Genomic DNA, 22,788 nt, shown 5'->3' on the forward strand with positions numbered 1-22,788 from the left:
TTTGCCTAAGACCGCCTCAGATCACTGTTCAGCTGTTTTAACTTACTTCAGTTTTTGTGTTATTATGGCTGTCTTCTAAGGACAAAAGCCCATATGGCTGGTGATTTATTGTACTTCGCCAGAGTTTGAAACCTGCTTTCCATTACCGGAAATCTCTAATTGATACATTCATAAAATCTTGAGAATTACATTAAAAGGTGAAAAAAGGCGAAATCTCTCTATGTGTTCACAGACTGCTAATGAGTGGCTTCAACAGGAGTTGTCAGTAGATGGATGATTAAGTTGCACTCTTATATGGTGGCTCAGTTCTACAGACCAGGGAATAAACTAAAACACATTTCTACCTCTGCTGTGCCTGCCTGCCACCAAAACGCCCTGTTGCCAGAAAAATAAAATCAACAAGAAATGCTCATACATCCATACTGACATTTTATGGCATAGATATTTTGGCTAATGGTTTATTTTACTTTCATTTAGCCATTAACTTGAGGCTTTAAAAATATAGTAGTTTGACTGTGAGCGAGACAGGGCAATTGACTGTGCCATGTCAAGGTAGTATGGCTTGAAAACATGCCCCAGACGTGCAGGTCGTCACTTGCAGAACATTGATTCTCTCTTTTACAAAATCACAACATTATTTTGCATTCTTGGTTGCTAGCTATGAAAATAAATATTTGGTATGCTGAATTCTGGTGTCTATGGGCCTGATTCCATAAACCAAGCCACGTAGGTAAAGCTTTTGCTCATATAGATTCCAAAGGTGAGTGTGCAAGAAAAAGAGTTTGCAGCATCGGGGTCAAATTGGCAGCCCTTTAGTAGGCATGATTAACTTAATTTGAGATTGCAATGAATAGGGGCTGAGATAGTACACGACTTAATTTCGTCTTGAAATCTTTTTCTGTTCTGCGCTCACTGCAGCTAACCTGTAGCTGTGAAATATCTCCCTGTAAGCTAGCAATTAGATTGCTATCCGAGATTGACTTGGAAGTAGTAGTCAGAGAATTCAAGCTACCGGCAGCCAACATCAAAACCAAAAATCCCTGACCTTGACAGTTCTTAATACAGAAGCCCTTTTCCTGCTGTTTTTGAATGAACGAAGGAACGAGAGCCAGCAAATGATATAGCAGACACTTTCTTCTGAAAAGATAAAGCAAATTTGTTTTATTTCTGTTTACAATCTGCTGCCTAAGCACAAAGGCAGGAAGCAATATTGGGAAATTCTTAAAAATATGATTTATGCTGGATAGAGTCTCTTCCTTCTCCTTTATATCACTTGGAACAAATAGCGAGCCAAGAATTTCCTGAACTTTTGCAATTTACTTGGACAATGTGTTCTCCCTTCCTTGCTACTGCATTGTGAAGAAAGCATTTATTTCTAGTAGTAGGTTTTAAATTTCACTTAAAATAAACCTGCATCTTATACGCTCTGCTCTGTCTCTACTCCTGCCATCCTGGCTTTCTTTGTAATGGGACTGAACAGGTGCTGCGACACAGCTGCATTTTCAAGCTGCACGTGGATAATCTTCTCCATTTTAGAGCACGGCAGGCATCCCTTCTTGGGTAACCAACCCCGTGCCATGCAAATGGAGGGAACGGCCACAAATAAAGAAGTCCTTTGCTCAGTTTTAGAAATATGAGCAAGCCAGATGTATTCAGTAGGTCTCCACCAGACAGATTTGTGAAGTGTCCCGAATGAGCTGCCCGGAGGAGATCTCGGGCTCATGGGACAGATATTTTGATGCGGATGAACTCGGGGAATTGCTCAAAAGCAATATGGCCAATGCACGTAGGTTTCCCATCTGCATAAGGCAATAAGATAGCACTTCTTTTGTCATTTCGATGAGCATTTATTCTCCATTCAGGACCAAATGTGTAAAACAGGGTCCCTCGATAGGCTGGATGGGCAGCGTATTGCCCCAGTGGCCCCACAAGCTGTCGTTCGGGCTGTGGCACCTGGACAAAATCCCCCTCAGGGAGAGCAAGGCAGTGTGCTGTGTCTTTCTGCAGAGAGGTGGGCAGCCAGCATGACCCCCCTCTGTGGGGTTTTGGAGGAGGAAAACGCAGCTGAGTGGGACGAATATGCAGGGCGCAGGGCAACCAGCAGCCCAGGGAGCGGAGGGAAAGTCTCCAGGAGAGGCGAGCGCTCAGTCTTGGCAGTACTTTTGTCTGGGGGAAGAGGCTAATTTCACCCTCTGATAAACCAGATTAGGGAAAAATTCACCGAGTTAGCCTGCAGACTCGGTTCCTCACCTGAGGAAAGTGGGAATGGCTTTCGTTGTCGCACTGGAGCTGAGCAGCAGCTGAGGACGTGGCCCCCAGCGCTTTTTGCCCTCCTGCGGGCTCTGCCCTGGCAGCCATGCTCTCAGCCCCTCGCTGCGGGCAGGTGCACGCTGAGGGACAGATTGCAGCTTGCCCAAACACAGCTACCCCCGGAGAGTGCCGTCCTCTCCAGCCCCCACCTCCCCCTTGCCATCCCGCGCGGCTGTCATATGGATGCTTTTCTTTGCCAGCTGGTTTGGAGCAACCCAAACTGCTCCCGTGGCACAGCTCCGGCATGGTAGGAAGGAGAAAGGAGACGGGATCCTTGCTGCTATCGGGGAAAACAGGGAAGAATTAGAAAGAGAAAATGCAAACAGCACTGCATTCAGAGTTACACGCAGCTCTTCCCTTCCAGGAGAAAGGGGTAAGGTGGAAACACACTGGGGCTCTCAGGATTGCCTGTCAATCCGTGTAGCAGCCCTGGGTGAGAGCTGGTCAACCAGGTCCTAAATCTGATGGTCAGAGGGAAAAGAGAGTACAAATGACCCATCCCATTCACCAAAACAATGATAAAAGTAGGCTCCCATGTGAAGATATGTTTCCTCTTTATCTTTAAATATCATGACAGCAAAGACTAGAGATAATAATAGTTCTCATGTTGCTTCAGATGTGGTAAACTAAAAGCAGGTTTCTTTAGCTTTGTATTTCACTAAAGGTCACCATGAAGTATGAATCTATCTTCTGAGCTACTCAGCTGTTTCCATGTAGTGTCACTGTCTGGACAACCTTCCTAACACATCAACAGCTAACGAGCAATGACAATAAGTTATGAGGCACAATTCAAGGAAACAAAAAACAAAAATGGAAGGATGTGAATTCTATGGAGCACGCAAAGAAAAATGGGTGGGATGCTCGTTTCCTCAAATTGTGTATCAACTTCATAATTTAGCTACAAATTATGCCCCATGAAAGGATGAGGGTATCATCTTACATCCCACCTTTGTGTTCTTTTTCCAGCGCGCCATTGTGGAACCAGATCTCTGCTTCTTCTGTTTGAAGAACTGTAATTTTTTTACACGTTTTTGAAACATAAAGTACAGTTGTTGAAATGATTTGGCACTGGTCTTGCAGCTCAGAAAATCAACAGATGACTTCAAAATATCTGAAAAAAAGAAATCACAGTGCAGACGTACGCTAACATGCTCAAATGACAGTGCTTAGACTATCTTTAACAAGACAACAAATTAAGGATGAATTACAATATCTTGAAAACAAAACAGATTTTTTATACAAAATCTTGCAGCATCTTTCAGTCAGGATGTCTGCATTTCTGAATGAGATACTTTTAATATATATTTTTAAAAGTTCTGGGGTTAGCTTCCTATTACTTCATTGTCTGTTTTTTCCCTTAAAAAAAATCCACTTTCCTCTTTCATTTTTTGCAACTTTACTTAAGAAATACATCTTTTTTTAACCCAGATGTTTGATTTCTACATTATCTTCTGCTTTCAATAAGATACATGCAACAGCTAAAAATGCTGTTGCACTCATATACTGTATACAGTACACAGTATACCAAATGTATGTTTGTTTTAAACACTTAGCAGTTCTCAGTGATTAGGCTAACAGAACTTTTTTTAAAGTTTTATTTTATTTAGGAAAAAAAAGGAAATCTAGGATCCATTTTAAGAAAATAATTTCTCCTCTGCTGTCAAAAGGTTTGAAACATTGGTAAAATGCAAGTTTTCCAGGACACAATGAGAAGTGACTCAGTGTAAAAACAGTGATTTACAGACCTAATTGGTGTATCTTTTACTTGACAAATATGGACTTGCAAGAGAAAACGAATGTGTTGTATCTATAAGATGGCATTTTCAAAGAAAATACTTATGTGTTTAGGAGACACTAAATTTATGTTCCTGTAGGATAGATTAATTAAATACCACCCCGCCATTACACCAAAGAACATACTTGTTTATTTTATTATACAGAACAGATACTTTCTTTAGACCAGGAAGAGCTGCAAATAGATGGCATGGTTTACAAGTATGGTTTTGTATTGAAAGACAAAATAGCAAACATATAGTATAGTATTGCAAGACAAAGCAAAATAAGTATTTTTTTCCATTGTTAGAATTTCATAAAATAGATGCAAATTCAGAGTTAATTAAATCTAGAAACAAATGAAACTGAAAGAGGATGCTCTGTACCAAAGAAAATTTAGTTTGACAATGTTAAATAGATAGCTGGGATCTGCTGGGAATACATACCTTCGTTTCATCTGATTGACCTCACATCATTGCTATGGCACATAACTATACCTGACAGGTCATTGATTTGGCAGTATGTAAAGTGGATCCTTAAGGAAATAGCTTGGCAGAGAGCAGCTTCCCATGTTTTTCACATTCCCACAGCAAAAATTCAAGTCCCTATCGTAGTATTCAACACATATCGAGAGGAAAGAAAAACGACGCTCTTACAAAAGGCTTTACACATAGAAAAGATGGTTAGTGACAGCCTCACGTGTCAATTAACAGGGCTCTGATAACAAAAATAACAGAAGAATAGTAATTTACAATTTCAGAATGAAAAAAGCAATTTTTTTACTCTTTTCAGCCTAGCTTTCAGCCCAGAACTCCAATAATCTTCACACTTTTCATGCTTAGTCCTTGATAATTTTGCCAGAAGTATGCAGCACACACACGTGCACAATAACAAAACCAAATTAGAATGCTATTTATTCTGCTGCCACAAAAGCAATTTTACTCTACTTTGTGCCACTGAATGTACCACAATGTTTTCATCACCAAGTTAAAGGGAGTATGCCTAATGGCTTATACAGTCCTACTGCACAAGAACCCTATTCAAACATTTGCTCAAGTCATGCATGGTTTTAGTCACATGCATAATAGCCTACGGACAAAAGGCACAAGAGACAAGGAGGGCTTTATGTATCGAACTGAAAGTAGTATTTCCCTGTGCTAATATTATGTAAACAACAGAGAGCTGCAGGATATCATATTAACATGATTTTTTGTGAAAGAGAAAGAATGATTAATCGATACCTAAAAACTACAGTACCTATGTCTGGAGAGAACAAACACATAAACAGAAATGATAGTGAGAGACAAACCATCGATTTAGACGTTAACATAAAAAATAACACAAAAGAATGATTTTTATATGTTTACAATAAACCAAATTATATTACTTTAACACAGATTAATCGAAAAGCTTTTGGTCAGGAAATGAAAGAGCCACCTTTCTGGTTTTTTATTAGATACATGGACACGCTCATGATTTCAGGAAGAGACATGAATAGGTAAAACATCACCATATATTGAAAGAAGAGTGTTGAGTGATAGCACAATTCAGTGCCCATTGCCTGCATAAAGCTTTATGCATTAACATGGGACAACTGCTCTGGAGTCAACACCACCCATAAGGTGTTACCCCAAGAGAAAAGAGTAGGGAGAGGGAAATCGCTAGGCAAAATCATCAGCTGATGTAAACTGACAGGACACACGCCCCCCACTCACAGCAGCCAAAGATGCTCTTCACAGTAACAAACAAAGATGACTCTAAAACTGTGAGTGAAGACAGAGTAATCTGATCATATCCATGGACTGCACATGTAACTCTTCTATGAATCTAGAGGGCAGGTCACAATCAACGGGGTTGTCTCAGATCAGATGCCTATTCAGTAACACAGGACTGGTTTCAGAATAAATTATGCCATTTTCCAAGCAAAAGGCAGAGAACCCATAGGTGATGCACTCCTATGGATCAAATTCTTGCTTCCAGCATGACAACAATATAATGTACCTCTTCTACATGGTTCAATTATTCAAGAGTGCCAATAAAATTAAATGTTTAGAAAACCCCAGTCTTTGAATCTTGCTGATACAAAATGTTGCCTTAGAAGATGGATAAAACGTGTACATAAAATACACCTATAGCATTGCCATCTATAGATTCTGAAGACCAGTATGAATGAGATGAGTACCAGTATTCTTATTTTCAGAGGGCAGCAACAGGAAGAGGGACATGAACTAGCCCTGGTCCCTCAGCAATCTGAAAATGAACCAAATTCTTTGTAGACCTAAACTTTCTAAGTCCAAGTACCATCTCAACAAGAATGTGTCACCTCCCTCAACGCCATACTGGGAGCCCAGCTGACAAAGGCCTCTCTATGGCAAAGAGCTGCATAATTCTACAAACCAGAGTAAAATGGAAGTTCATTCCACACTGGAAAAAATATTAATTTATAGAAATGGAAACTTTCATGGGAATGGCTTACTTGTGATAAAATGTTCAGAAATAAATGGTTTCTTAGATCCAGAATAACATTTTGATTTAAAATGAATGAGAGAGGTCCCTAAAATAGCTTCACAGTTTGCATCCCCGTGTACAGTGTGAGTATTTCCCAATTAATATTTCATGCTCGGGCTGTTTTCACACAGCCCTAGAAGACAGACTGGTGGCATGAGGTTAATGGAAGAAGGGCTTCAGCCTTCTGCCTCCCATTGAATGCCTCATCATCAGGCTATTAACTGGTGTTTTTATATCCGGTGTGCATGTGGACCACAGCTTCAGTGTCAGGAGGACTGAATTTTCGAGGTGATATTTTTAAAGTATTCTTCCAAGTGTTAATGCCGGATGATCCTGACTTATTCATTGCATGGGAATAAGAGGTCAAGAAAATCCTCCCCCCCTCAAAAGGAAAACCCAGATAACCAACGAAACACACAAAAAAGCCATAAGCCCTTGTCGGGCAGTAGACTACAGGATGATGCCCCCTAAGGAGGAAGCAGAGCTGCTGATCTGGCAGTTAGATACCAGCGCTGCCCTTTGCGGGGTGTTTTGCAGGATAGCTATCTGGCTGCTGCACACCCAGATACACCCTCTTCGAAGGCAACATAACTTTTCCTACGCCGTGCATTTTTTGCTTCTCCTATCTCTTACATATGGCTACAAAACCTGAGCCTTGTTAACAGATTATCTCTATTTACCACTACGTGTAGCGTGCTGCATTGTCAACATATTTTTCAGACTGGCCATCTGTGTGCACTAGCATTTCTAAAACTAAACAAAAAACTTAACATATGCGAAGTGGCAGTTCCTACAGATTAACTATATCCTCCAGAATTTGAAATATTAGAAAAGAATCAGCAATATTACCTTTAAGGTACCCTCCACAGCCTGAATTGTCACAGTTCAGTCAGTGGGGTTGTGTTTGCAACGGGTTTAAGCTCACACCGGAGCCACCCAGAAAGCCTGGCAGCCCCCAGAAACTGCCCTGCCCACCATGTTATTTTCCTTTATCCTATTTCCAATTGGGAACACTTGATCAATGGTGCCCTGGCCACCTGATACCAGGAACAGACATGAAGCGAAGTAAGGAAAACTTTGCCAGGTCTCCAGATTTCTGGTCTTTCCTCCTGTGCCGGTTTGAGCAAGGGTTACACTGCGTGTGGACCCAAGTCCTAACTCACTTATCAGGGCTGACCCTTGGATGGGCCTCAAACCACCATTTGCAGGACATAAGCCTATATATAGTGTTTGAACAGTGCAGATGGATGCGTGCTAAAGCTTGAGTCTAAGGTTTTGACCTTGGCTTCATATGTGTGACAACATACTCAGATACAAGATCAAAGGCAGCTCCTTTATTTACCATTGTACAAGGCATGCAGGTATATTAACCTTAAGATCACTCCTTTAGTACTGACAGAAACAAATCACTTACTAATAAGTGAAATTTCCCATTAGCTTTTAACACGAAGCTTGGTAGAGTGAAAATAGAGTGTCTCTGAAAGTCAGCAATGAAACTATCATAAGCATTACTGAATTGATCTTCAGGATATGAGAACTATGAAGTACATGAAAAAGTAGTTTTTTATTTTCTTTAGGGATTTAGAGAAAATCATGAGCACATCAGTGAAATTACAGCTGAGGTTTTGTTGTTGAGATTTTTTTCCCCTTTGTTTGCAAAAGAAAAAATAAACCACTTAAAAACCTCTTTCAGAGATACCAAGAGCTTTGCAAATTTGGATTAAATTGAGTGAATGAATTTGACAGGCTGAAATGAGGAAAAAAATCACAAACATAGAAAACTTTGCTTTCCACATTTGCTAGTCAAACCATGTAGGTTTCTGATTTTAGGATATTTTCATTCAGAAAGCTGCTAAAGCTTTTTACAAGCAGCAAGAATTTTAGTGGATTTTGCTTTGGGGCAATTTGAACACTTTTTTCCACTGCGTGGTTTGACTCCTAAATATATAATTTCCGTAACATTGATTCTTTAAATTGTTTATTACGACATAACACTTGTGTAACCCTGAGAAACGAGCAAATTCATGTTTACTGTGAACCTAATGCAGGAGAAGAACATACAAAGCTGGTTGCTTTCTCTGGCATTCACACCTCTCTCGGCGGTTCCTCACCACTACCCAAAAGCAGTGCGAAACTACCAAGCTGTCCATAGAAGGAGCTTTCTACTAAGCTTGGGCTCTCTGCTGATGCAAATCTAGTGTAACATCTGTGGCATTGCTCCCCAGGGCTGCTCCCAAGGCACATTTCTGCAGGAAGAGCCACAAAAAGGCACGGGATCGTGGCTTCTAAGAGGACAAAGCTGCTTCTTTCACCATCGAGATGGCAGTGCACAAGCTTTCAGCTCCCTGAATTCCCTCTAGTCAAGCACACTGATCTCTTTCAGTATTGCGGTTTAAACCCATTTTTAAATGGCTACTTCCACCACTACAGCTGCAGAACGAAGACATGTACCAACATGGGCCAAGATGACTGTTTTGTACCAAGGAACGTGGAGAGCAAAGGATGTTCAGGGCCTTTATTTCAGCCCCCTTCCCCTCACCGTGTTGCAGGAGCTATATCATATAGCCTCTTTCACATAAACTGATGGAAATCTCTATGGATCTTTTATTCAAGAAAAATAATAAAAAGTAATATATCTGGAAAAGAAAATAAGGTGATTTCTGAGCCATCAAAAGGCCTAAACAAAATGTTGACATTAAACCCAACAGCAGCTGTAAGCTTCCGAAATTGACTGCTTCCCAATCATGACAATAAAATGCAGGCAGAAATATCATATGCTTATTAATGCAACATCTGCAGGACTGCATGCAGGGATCACTTCAATTCCATGGATCTGACTGGCTTACAAAGTTGCCCAGGTTACAAGAACTTGGATTTGTTCAATAGTGATCGACAAAGTGTGAAAACATGGACGGTACAGGTAGGAGACAAAAGCCTCTCGCTCATTTAGGCTTTTTGTCTGAATTTGTGTTTAAGCAAAAAGAAATCAAATATGAGTTCTGTAACTGCTGAAATAAGAAATACACACCACACTTAAGACAGCTGGATAACCTGTGTTCCTCTCCTGTCCCCTATAGCAGACCATAATCACCAAAAAGTGATTTGGTCAACATATGCAAAATGATACTGCTTTTCAATCACATCTATTGAGTTTACATATTCCTTACTTGAGGGACCCTCTCCTCCTAGAAGCTAGAGCCCAATTTCAGTTTTCATTTCTAGTCACTAATGTACTTACGAAAATAAAAGACAAGATCAATCAAGCTTGTGTCTCTCAACACTATGATCCATTCTGAAATACTGTACTCAACATAGAGAGGTCCAAGAGCCATGAGAAATCTGATACAAGTAACTAATTTGTCACTATGACGTGGCAACTGATGCTCTTCATTTGTGAGATGCACTTGGGACTCTAACAGATATTTATGGATGCACTGAAACAACTGTCCCTTGTAGACATTCAGTCACTTTTCCTATATAAACTCTGTGCATGTTTTTGTTTCCCTTTTGTGTTTACCTTATTCTCCAGTCACTAAACTGTGAGCTCAAAATTATAACCTAAACTAAGCAAAAAAACAGGCATCAAGGCAATGAAAATGTTATTTTGGAAAAGTAACAATTTCAACAGTATCAAATAAGCAGGAAAAGCACCTTTGTCTTTCGGATTCCTTGAGCACCTCTTCCCTTCCTCCGGGCTTCCTACACCAGTTCAGGTGACCATACAAAAAGACTTCATTTTCACAGTACTATCTGTTTGCTATTTTATGTCTGCCCAGAGCAGAAGTTTTCTTACATTCCTTCACTTCCATAGTAATAGAGGGCTTGACTATGCTCAGGAAAGTGGAGTAACACCAAGTATTTCAAAAGGTACAGTTTATAGGCATATATAGATTGTTTAATCCTGCAACTTTTTTAAAGAATCAGAGCTGAAAACAACTTAGTGATCCTTGAAAACAAAGCAAGTGTCTCTAAATGTGTATTCATCATTGATGTTAATGGAAAGAGGGTTCTTCCTCTCTAAAAAAAGGCTAATCCCTAAATACTCTTGTAAAATATTTAAGATGGGTTTTGTTTTGTTTTGTTTTGTTTTGTTTTGTTTTGTTTTGTTTTGTTTTGTCGGGACAGCTGCGTAAGGCACGGCTTGGGAAGAAGGTACAAAAAATCTGCACACCTTTAATGAACCTTAGACCCATATACAAAGAATGACTACCAAGACAGCATAGTACGGCCAGTTACTGCTCAGGGAATGCAGGGAAAAGGGAGAAAATGTCCAAAATATAGAAACTTACATATTTGTGAACTTAGAACTTAAGGACAAAAAATAAGGGCTCATGATCTAAGATTTTATTAACTGTTTCAACCTCTCTTATATCACAGGCCTCCACATTTCATCCAGTTTTTCTAATGATAAACATACTAATTCATGTTTAACTTAAATATAGTTTCCAGAAAGTCACATGGTCATGTTGTAGACTTCAGGAAATGGGGCCCTTGGTTCCTGTGGTGGTCTGCTGGAAGGATCAAACCCTTTTTGTGAAAAATGTGTAATCTGCTTGAAAAAATGCCTGGATTCAGGCATTTCCCAAACTTCTCATTCTCTCCCTCTCCATAAGGCTGTAGGATTCTTGGTCACCCAGTATTTGATGTTGGGAAGGTTCTTTCATGCTGTTAAGCGGCTTCTTAGTCCTGTCCTTTTGTTATGCTAACCAGGATAGAGAGCTAAGGTCCAGCTGCCAGGAGTTCTTTCAACCCTGATGTCATTGCGGTGGTACTGCTCTGCCCTCTCCCCAGTTTCAGAATTCCTTACACCAACATTGACACCAACACGACAAGCAGTTTCCTAGCATCCATACTGCCACATTTCAAAGTAAAATTGCACCTTTCCTTCCCCCAATTGTTATACACCCAAGGGTCTCACTTTCTGCCCTAACGTCGTGGTGTTAGCTCCTGCTCTTCCTGATCTCCTGAGCTGCAAATTGATTCCCGCCACTGGACAGAGTTTCCCATTGCATAGACAGAGGACCTGTATTTCGTACTCCTAAGTGAATGGATGACTTTGAATATGTTTCAATAAGGTCAAATATAACATCAATGGATAGCTTATCAAGCAATACAGATTACTCAGTATCAGCACTTTATTGTCCTTGTTTTATGCTCCTCCAAACTGTGGCATATAGGCATTTTAAGAGCAGAGATTTTATATGAATTTTCAAAACACTAATGAAAATCCTTAACAGTGCTTTTACAGTGCTGGTCCCTGCAGAACTTGACTGGAAACATTTCCATTCAGTGACGAGTCTCCATTGACGAACTCTCTGAGAACAGCCAGTTCTACTCCATTTATTGTGTTCTATGATACATTACACAGTTCTTAACAAAGCTATTATGACTGGGAAAAATATCCAAACAAATGAAAGCTCTGTATGTTAGAGCACCAAGGGACAAATCCTCTTCTCTCTGAAATCAAGTAGAGCCTGGGAATGTTCTTTGTTCAGAGCAGGAGCAGACTCAATCTAAAAAAATTAAACCACAACTCACTCCTATATTGCCATGCGCACAGAAGAAATTAATTTCCAGCAATCAACAACATCTTTCCCTCTAATCCAAAGTAACAATAATCTGGTCTATAATCTGAATGACATTAGTCAACTGAGAAAGTTTTTAGTGGATTTAACTAAAATGATCCATTAGCATTCACAAGTATAGATAGCAAGGCAAGACTGAATAGCAACTTACTTTGAAAAACAAAACAATGCAAATCAAAATAACCCACAATTCTTTATTCCTAAGTGTATTAATTTACAAGCAGGATAAATTCCCTCCATGACCATATTAAAGAATCATCATGCAAAAAGTATGATATTGCAGGGTTTTGTGCAGTCACTGAATATCCAAATATTCAGCTGAAAGGTGGTGTTTAAACATCATTGTGCAATAAAACGCACAGCGCAAGATAAAAACAAACAGAACCCCTTGTACCATTTAAAGGAAACAGAAGTGAAAAACTGATGAAAAACAATGGAAGTCGATGGGCTTGTGTGCTGCTGTGAAGATGAGCCCAGTGCCTGGTCCTCTTCACCATCACTTAGAAGTTTTAGTTGGACAGATAAACAGGAGTAGGAGGCAGCCCTATTTACGACACATTCAATGAAAGATAAAGTGGAGTTCAGTGCACCATCTACAACAGGGACGCTTCTAAGAGTCTATCTATTGCGCTCCGCTCCTTTAGTGACCCCGGCTGCCCTTCCCTGTCATGAGTAAGCATCTTCCGAGTCATGAGACAGCCCTGCTTCACAAGATACCGATTCAATATGACTGTCCTCCTAGTTTCATGGAGCAAAAAGAAAACAAGCACTTTATGAGAGTGTTAGCAGTCTCCTAAAGAAAGAGAACATGTGGGCAGCCCCTGTTACTTCCAAAACTTATTTCAGTATTTCATAACGATAATGTTAGAGTTGCCTTGGCTCCCCAGCTGCTCTTCTGGATTTTAGAGCCCCAAAACTAGGCAGCAGCATACCCATCTTGTGCAAAAAATGGATGTCTGAGAAGACAAAGATAGCACTAAGATGGAACTGTGTAAGAAAAATCAGTTTTAATCTTATTCTGGCTTCTTACAGTTAACTGTTCAGTTAACTGTTGACACCTTCACCAGTGGGTTACAAAAAGTAAACAAGTATAAGATTTCTAGCTACTACATAAAAGTAATGTCATTGTTAGTCCCTTAAGATCTCCCAAGAAGCCGGCTGTAGTACTGGGAAAAATACCTAAATGGTGCCTGCAGTGCTTGCAAGACTGCAGAGTACCTGGGCAGCATCTATTGCCCGGTGGGGTTTGACTCAGAAAAGCATTCATGTTAAACTGGCAGAGACTCCTCTCGTCTAGCACTTCCCAGGCTGCAGTGAGAGTACGTCCCTTGCGCTTCGGTAGCCACTATCACACAACGCTTTTCTATTCCTCTGGGCCTGTGGCGCCACCTGAAAGAAGCACAGAGACCCTGTCCTACCCTGTGGTTCCTCAAACCGTTTATTGCCAGCCTGGTGCTCCTGTTTAAACCCCGCACAACTGAGCGGGGGCTATAATTCATCCAGCAGAGCTGCACCCCCAACAGCTACCACCCAAGAGCAGGAATCCATCAGGGTTCCCACACAACACGGGGCGGCTGCCTGGCAGCTGGAACAAAACCAAACCACTCCAGTGTGTTTTAGGTGTAAACCCAGAGGAGATGATACAAAAAAACATGTGTGTTTAGGTCCTGTTAGAGCACTCTTTTCTCAAGGAAGCTGCACTTAAAATGTCCAGTTTTATGCTTAGCAAGCTCAACTTGATTAGCAAGTATATTGACGTCAATCCAAAGGGAGAGCAATGATTTCAAATAATTTCATTTTACTTTGACACCAATCAGCAGAATTTGGCCTCTTGCGTTTGGGAACTGACTTTTGAAAACTGAGAGAAGCATGAGATGAGGACTGAAATAAATACCTATTTCTTCTTTACATCAAGAAAATAATACATATAAACTTGCACGTAGTACACAATTCCCTGGGGAAAAGTGTGTATGCCCATGGGCACAGAGCACAGGAAGCTGCCATGGAGCGAGCCAAACCTTGCAACTTCTCAGAAATAAATTTCCATCGTTCCAACTACTTGAGTACACATTGCCGAAATTCAGGAAACATATTGCTAATGATTTCCTCTAAGGTACTGCAATTCCAGTGGATTTCAAAATGAATGTGTGAGCAGAGTAAGCTATTCTTCATTTGTGGCATTAGGAGTTAATAAAATAGTACCTAAACAACCAATCAGGTATCTAATCAATATACTGCAACTTACAGCACATTAAAAAATCACACGTAGGACTATTCAGAAGGAGAGGGTGAAACTCATCTAACTAGATGGAGTCAGTGGTATCTGCATAAGCTCTCACTCTGTGGGAAGAAGAGATTATTCTAGAGTGCATGCTTATTCTAGAGTGCATGCTTATTCTAGAGTGCATGCTTCTAGCCTAGGACACAGAAATCACTTTGAGGATTTCCCCACGAAGGGTCTGTTTCTCTTGATCGACCACCAGGTGAGCCTAGGGACGAGGTCTCAGACTGAGGTTTGGAGATGACTGGAGAGAGTTAATATTGGGAGAGAGAAGCCAACAGGCCATGGAGAGGCAATCTCAACTGGATGGAGGGCCACTTGTAAAGGAGGTGACAAGCCTCTCTGAAAGTATTTTCTCCATCTGTGGATCAGTCTTTCCAACTCCTGATAAAAATCAGCCAAATTAATTTCAACTCAAACTGATGACACCTAGGTCACAGTTAGTTCAGAAAAGGACATTCGTTCATGGTCTGAGCATTTCATAATGAGATTTAACATGCCCTAACCAGACTTTCATTTGACTTTCCACCTTCCAGTTTCTTCAGTTCCCTCCTCTCATTGCTGTTACTCCAAAGGGCAGAACTTCAGATAAAAAGCCTAAGTATAAGAATTCTCCCCATGTTTCCAGGGAGAAGGACACAGGATGCTCTCTTGCCTTTGGTTGTGTCCACCATTTTTTGCACAAATATTATGCAATAATAATTGTTTAACCATACCAAGGTATTTATGGAAGCTTCTCACACATTTTATGCCACTCCAATCTCTTCTTTCATAGCAATAATTTAGGTTCTTGCATATTTGCATGGATGTACCTCTACTGTTGAACATTTTAAGTAACCTGATCATTCTCAAGAAGGTGAGGCAGTGTGCAGACCCACCACGGGAACAATCAACTAACCACAATGACCTCTCCCTGAATAATTTCCACTGAAAAGGGTTCTTTCTTTAGAAATTGTTAGCCAAAAAGGCCTTTTTGCAGTTTATATTACACCCCACCACCACCACAGATAGAATAACTGCCGTCTACATCACTGCATCTCCCCTGGCTGATGACCTTATGTCATCGGCAGCCCAGGCTGGATCCACACTCCTACAGCTACATCTGGATAGCAGGCTGCAGAGAAAATAATCACTTGAGAACCTAATTCCAGCAAATCAGCACTGCCCTTTATCTTGGACTTGAGCAATATATAGTAACAGTGGATGCAGTCGAACACATACCAAACTCAAGGACCATGAAGATGAAGGATAGGATTAGCCCCTGAATTGTGAATGTGCAAAGTCAGTTTCCCAAAGTACCGCTGCCCTGCTACCTAACCAGCATGTACCATCAGCGCTGCAGAGCGGCAGGCACCCCACATTCCTGTAGGTGTCTTAAAAGCAGCTGCACAATGCTTGGAAGGTTTCTAGCGAGCACGCTTAGTTCACAAGTAAAATTTGCCAGGCTTATAAGCACAGGAGCCTGGGACAATGAGATTTAGAATAAATTGAAAACTTCAAATATGCACAAGAAAGAGGTAAGCTTGGGTTTGTTGGTTTGGTTTTTTTGTTCCCCTGTAAATTCCCTCATATGTCCTCAAGGACATCATATAAATGTATACGTTGCAGCCCATGTGATCAGACACTCTCTCAAGAACTATAAACAACGGGACTATGAGTCATTATTAGGCTGGAATTACATTTGGTTCTTTCCCACTGACTCACCATATGGATTGTTTGTCTGGTCCTTTGCTCCCTCCACTCCCTTCCCTCCCCCATGGATCATACACGACCCCATCCTGAAAATGGCGGCACGCGTGTGTTTGCTTCACACACCCCGGCTCTTGCAGGGCTCCCACACGCTGGCGTTGAGCTCCCCAAGTCTCCAACACCCCCAGCCGTCTGCCAGAGGCTGCCAGCCTCCCCAGCAGATGCGACGGTGGAACCGGGGCTCCCACCCTGTCTCGGGCATTGCGGTCTGGCGTGACACAAATCTACCAACCTCGGCGACTTCTGCTAATTTTTTGAGAAAGAATCAGAAGAGCCATTTCTGCCGCCCCACCTACCAGGATGGTAATTTCTGGCAAAGCGGAGGAAAGAGTGGGTTTGGGTAGTCACACATCTTAACCCGCTGCAGCTAGGTCAGACCTAGCAATACATCAGTCAAAGCTTTCATCTTTCATTTAAAGGAAAAAGGTAAAGCTAGTTCCTAGCCTTCACAGTTGTAGAAAAAATGTGTTGAAGTTATGACTTCCAAATCTTCAAAGGCAGATTGTAAATAAAAGTGCTGACATTTATTGCTTTTAAGCAAATCACATACTGGAGTGTGACTCATGAACATTGGAACTGGCAGGCACCGAGGCAATCATGTTGAGAATGAGATCATGATGCGGTAGGTGTGCAGCATTCTCCTTTCAGCCTATTCACTATCTCTATATTCTACAGTAATAAAGAGGAAAGTTTCCTTTCAGTCAATAATAAAGATTTTAATATGCCTTCCAGTGCCCATGGAAATAATAAAAACCACATTTCTGCCTCGCTGAGAAAGCTTTTGCCACATACTTGATCTCATAAAATACCAAAGGGCATATGACGTATTCACATTGATAAGTCAAAAGGCTTCATGGTACTCATAACGGTAAAATTAAGAGTGTGCAAAGGCTAGGGTCTTACATTTTAAAAGTGCAGATCACATTGGAACGCAAATCTTCCTTTTATTGATTGTAAACTGCTTACAAAGGGATGCTCCTGTAGATAGAAGGGTGCACCAAGAAGGGGCAAGAAAAAGAAATCAACATATTTGTACTGCAGAATTAGTCATGGGGTTACATCAGTTTGATAATTCAGGAGACATTTTGTACACAAGCCGCTTGGCTTGGAATTAACTTCAGTTAACTCTACGAATAGTGATTTCAAATTTGAATGCCGCGCACACATTTTTCAACTGAGTAATTGTGGAAACTATCACTTTCAGTATTCAGAGTCAGTGTTCTGCCGTTCACGATGCAGGACTTGTCAATTCTGCAAGCAACAAGCTTTGAAGATAGTCACAGGCACATTTGGATAAACAATCAAGCAGATATATTTGTTCAGCTGTCCTTCTGAAAAGTACTTACACATATGCAACACGGTTCTTCTCAGTTACATTACAAAAGCCTCACCCCTGTTAAATATACCCAAACAACAAAGTATGATAAATATCCCCAAAAATTTAGTCTGGTACCTTTCTTACACAGAAACAGGTCCTTTGCAAACATGGAACTAAATTTATCCTTTGCTTTAATGTCATCATGATTCAGACCGATACTGACATTTCCACCACCTTATTTTTTCCCTACCGATCTGAAGTCCACAAACAGAACCACCTTACACCGACTGCAAGCTGGGGAGTTAGACAATAGGCTGTAAATAACCCAGGAAGCAAGCTGTTAGGGGTTAAAAAACCCAGATTATTATAATACAAGCTAAATTTAGAGATGGAATTGCAAAGGTTGGTTAATGTCACTAGTGTAACTTTCTAGCAGTAGGTGTACCACACCAGCAGCTTGACGTTATTTTGCGGTTATGCTATAGAACCTTTCACACTTGCAAACAAATTTCTAATTACACACTACAGAACTTGAATGTTACCAGGCAGAGGTAACTGTTCTGGTGCACCCATCTAGGAACAGGTGCTAGGCTCAACAGAAACGGACCTTTTGCTGATTGTTCAGACAACTGCCTACCAGAAACCAGAGAACTCTCTCTCTTTTGTTACAAAGTATTAGCATGGTTATACAATTAAGATTCTAAAAGCATCTTAGCTTTATTTCATTTCAGCCTGGTATTGAATTGATTAAGATGTTGCAAGCGTTCCTCTAGTCAACTACAATTTGCTTTAAAACTCTACAGGAAATCCTGAAAATTGACTAGCAAATTCAGTCGAGCTGCAAATTCAAATTCAGAAAAGGGAAAGGGAAAAACAGGAATGTATGTTCCTGACAATACCAACATATTAAGGCATAAAAAGTGAACAAGGAGGATAATTTTTAATAAGGAGGATAATTTTCCCCTGTCTGTGTGAATTTACAATCTTCAGAACACCTGCAGTCACCTGTGAATTAAATCACAGCAAGCAGGGACTTGAGGACAACCCACTGAGAAAGACGCTAAGAATTAAATATGTGTGTGTATGTATATTTATACAAGAAATGTACGTATGTGCCCCTGTGTATATGTACATATAAATAAAACTTGCTTTAAACTTCAACGCGTAGAAGGAATGCTGTCTTCAATATTCTTCTTAAAGTACAAGAAACTCGTTAATTAACCCGTGGCCAGCAGAGCTCCGAAGATACCAATTGTTACTTGTTCTTAGGTTAAAAAAGCAATAATAATTGAATTTTATAGAACACAGAACAGCAAGGGCACACTGTTGGAATTTCTTAATTGCAGCCAATGTCAGCAGATGATACTATTGGTACTAGAAATCTATCTTTTAAGGCCGTCTTGGAATTAGAAGCTGTACCCAAGTGTCCTGGTTTGAGGCAAAACAGAACCAATCTTCTTTTCAGCAATTGTAATTTTCAGTTAAGTCTCTTCTAACTCTCTGAAATTAACGGCATATTTTGCAGACAGTTTCTTATCTCCATGTTATAGCCCTTTAGGTAGGCGTTGCTGCCTGCAACCCAACCATGGAAGCTGGGCAGCATCCCCAGCCCTGCCCCTGTCGTTGGGCATTTCAGACACTGCTGCTCCTTGCATATATTCAAGGCTGCTCCAAGAACACTGAAGTTCTTCTCCCTTGCGTCCTCACAATGCCAACAGATGCATTTGTTTATCATTTTATTCAGTTATATAATCAGCACATAAAACAATCACGCTGGATTTTACCATGCCCCAGAGAAACTGCAAAGCTAGAGGCCATTTCCTGACATCCAAGAGGTAAACGCATCAAATAAAGAGACATCTCTCAAGAAAACTTTAAAAGGTTGCTGCAAGCCATGAGATGCTGAGCCGCTGATCACAGGAATTACAAGGTAAAAACACTTCCCTCTGCAAACATACGTGACACTCCCTCAGCCTGGGATTTTTCTCATCCAGTATCCTCACAGTCCTACTTCCCTTCCTCATGTGTTGTCATGGGTGACTTTCAGCGGAGAAAAACCTCAAGACTTGAAGATGCGGCATTTTCTACTTGTTTTCCTTAGTTGCGAGTCATTTCTCCTTGCCAGCTCTGCAGTCGCAGAATCGCAATACTACAAGGGCAAATCTCTGCTGTCATGCCCGCAGCCTTACTGCTCGTGTGGATTTCTTCCCAGCAGCTGGGAGGAAACGCTCTCCTTGTTTAGACAAAAATACCAAATGGTTAGGAAATAAGGAGTTAGGAAAAGCTGTATACAAGGTTCACGCTTGAGAAACGCAAGGGCGCCGAAGATGTAGCCACTAAGAAAATTCCACTGGACATTAAGTTACAATAATTTAGATCTGTTCATTTATGGTTAAGTCAGCCATTTTACTGTTGACCTACTTTGTATCAGCAATAATTTGTCACAGTGCATTCTCCAACTGCTACTGAAAGAAAGGTTGAAACCATACATTAAGAGCATAGTGTCAAAGCAACTGATGTTAATTATACCCTGCGATTCCTGTGTTGATGAAATTGTCACGGCTAACGATTAATACAGCATTTACTGTCTAAGCCCAGCTTGCTCTACGAACCCTTGAAAGCCACTGAATTAACATCCTGCTTCACAATGTTCACTTTATGCCACACTGGAATGTAAATCTGAAACATGTAAAAATAACCTCGGCTATTACACCAAGAATGTGTAAATATACATTCCTTTTTAGGAGAGCTATTTATCTCCAGTCTATACATGTTTCACTCCAAACTAAAAACAGCTTTAACGTTCTTCAGTCAAGTGGCAGCTTTTGCCAATATAAACTATTTTCCCTAAAAATTATGGCATCAAGTAGAGGAAACTTTGGAAAACGTAGAGCGCTACTTGATTTATGGAAATTCAGAAATAAGCTTTACATGGATACACAAAAAAAAAAGAAAAGCAGCAATGTTCTTCATTTTATTCATTACTAACCTGCACAATAACAAGAGATCATATTCTCCCAGCATAAGTAAGCAAGGTTAATTAGAAGGACACCTTATGCAGATTTAGTGTTCATGTTCAGTGACATCTGCTTAATTTGGTGACAGAAATGTTTACAAGCATCAGCATGAACCAACCACTCCAGGAATATTAACTGGATTCTTTATGGTTTGCACATCAGTAAACTGTTTTGTAAGGTCCAACTGCTGCAGTACAGTTCCCCCTGCTTCTAAATCATCTCTCAAGCTACTCTTTTAGTCATTTAAATGGAAGGCAGTCGAGAGCATACAGGCTTAACAATATTTATCCTTCAGAATCGTCATCACTAGCTATGTATGACACGAGACAGCACAACTTGATCTTCTGATCCAAGGAGACTCCTTTTAGTGATGAACAGGAGAGACTTTTTTATCCTATGAACTGGTTCAATACGAAAGACAACAAAAGTAGAAGCTGGTGACGGTATTTTCACATCAGAAGAGTGCCTTACATAGGTTATTTCCAAATTCTCACGTAGACTGATAGAACAAACCAATAATAAGAAAATCCTGAGGCCTGTGATACAGATCTACCAGAAAATCTTTGCAGTCAGCAGAAAATTAAATATATATATATATATATATAAAGATTAAAAAAAATTAAAATCAGCATTATTAGTAACTGAATGAAAGCCCTCAGATCTCTATTTGGACCTAAGAATGACCCTAGATGTACAGGAAGAAAAAGATCATGGTCTGAATGCCTGCTTAAGCCAGACGTACACCTCCAGAATAAGCAGGCAAAAAACCCACCACACAACTGCAAAGAGAACAGAACAACGGAGATTCTTACAGGATACACCTAATACAACTCTCTACAGGAGGATTGTTACCGAGCACGAAATACAAAAGTAAACTCGAGTGCATAGGATCTGATACCACACATAGCACAGTGGGGGAACACGCTGTGAGAAAAAGAAGCATTTGCTCACCTGGCATAAATTAGAAGGCAATTGTACACTTTGTAAAGACATTCACTGAATGGTCAACAAGTCTTAGCAGACGTCAGTCTAAGAAGAGGTGGAACATTAAAGCTGCGTACAGCTGAGCCTGCCCTCAGAACACCAACAGAGCAACAGGATTATTCAGTGCTTCACAAGGGAAGTCCACCTCATTTAACTAACGTGCACTGGGCAAGCAGGTCTTGAATGTGCTCTCTCATCTCTTATTATTTGCGTTAAAATAAAAGCCTTGCAGGTTTCATAATGGCACCTTAAATGAAATTCAAAAGCGACAAGCATTCAGCTTAGCGCACTGTTTGTTCTACCTGCACCAGAACACAGGATTGGCAACAGCCTCCTCTTACAGCCATACTCCATCTCTCTCTGGAGTCCTTCCTATGCCCTGCTGCCACAGTGTGCTAAGTACTTTCAAAATCAGACAAGGGCACATTGTGTGCACGTTGGGGTATGTTTAAATTCCAGCTGGAAGAAATCCCAACAACTCTGAGGACACAGGTTGTACCAATTACTCGTTACAGCTGCAGTTAAAAATTATGCCATGAATGAAAGCACCCTACCGTAAAAGGACTAAAATGTTAACCATCTAAGGGAGCAGGCTCATTCTTGATTCAGTGTCACATGCCAGCCTCGCAGATGGAATACTTGCTGCCTCCCAAAGCTATGCTTAACTTACCAAAAAGAAAGTACCGACAGCTGATGCTTTCATAACGTGCACAGCTCATGTCAAAGACCAACTACACAGCTACCCTTTCTGCTGCTGTTCTTACTGTGCGGCAGGAAAGAATGCAGGCAGCACCACGATACACCAAGCACGGCTCACTCAGCAGCGAGCTTCATGAAAGTTTAATACGGCTTTACAGGAAGCCAAGCTCAATGTTTTTCTTCCTTTCTATTTGGATATATTTATGCTGTCTGCGGCCGTGTAACGCAACAGAAATGTCTTTGAGTACTCCTTACTGCCTGAATAAATCTCTTGCTTACAGACTTAACAAACTGGAAAGCGTCATCTTAAAAGTAGTAGAATTTTTAAGGTACCAAGATGTGAACATGAACTTTGACTCTACGCATGAGTAACGCCTGTACTTTAAAGCAAGCTCATTCTGAAGCTTTGGTAATAGATCTACTCTTGCCAGATCCAGACACACTGAGCGAGCTCTTCAAAGTTCACTGCTTCAGGAGCACTTATGCTTCCACCGGTCTATGCCAGAAAGTCACAGCACTGGAGAAGCCCTAGCGATGCTTTAAAGTGCTGAATGTTGACATACA

At 40.7% G+C, this 22,788-nt stretch overlaps 1 long non-coding RNA gene across 1 annotated transcript; it reads right to left on the reverse strand.

The window, feature by feature from the left end:
• Positions 1-19,243: 19,243 nt before the first annotated feature.
• LOC141738851 (uncharacterized) lies at positions 19,244-21,621 on the reverse strand. The gene is made up of 2 exons (XR_012585503.1): positions 21,493-21,621; positions 19,244-19,757 (listed from the first exon to the last, which is right to left on the reverse strand). It is a non-coding gene; the product is annotated as an uncharacterized LOC141738851 (long non-coding RNA).
• Between the last annotated feature and the right edge of the window lie 1,167 nt (positions 21,622-22,788).

This window comes from Larus michahellis, chromosome 1 (genome assembly GCF_964199755.1).
Source record: "Larus michahellis chromosome 1, bLarMic1.1, whole genome shotgun sequence".
Taxonomy (NCBI): Eukaryota; Metazoa; Chordata; class Aves; order Charadriiformes; family Laridae; genus Larus; species Larus michahellis.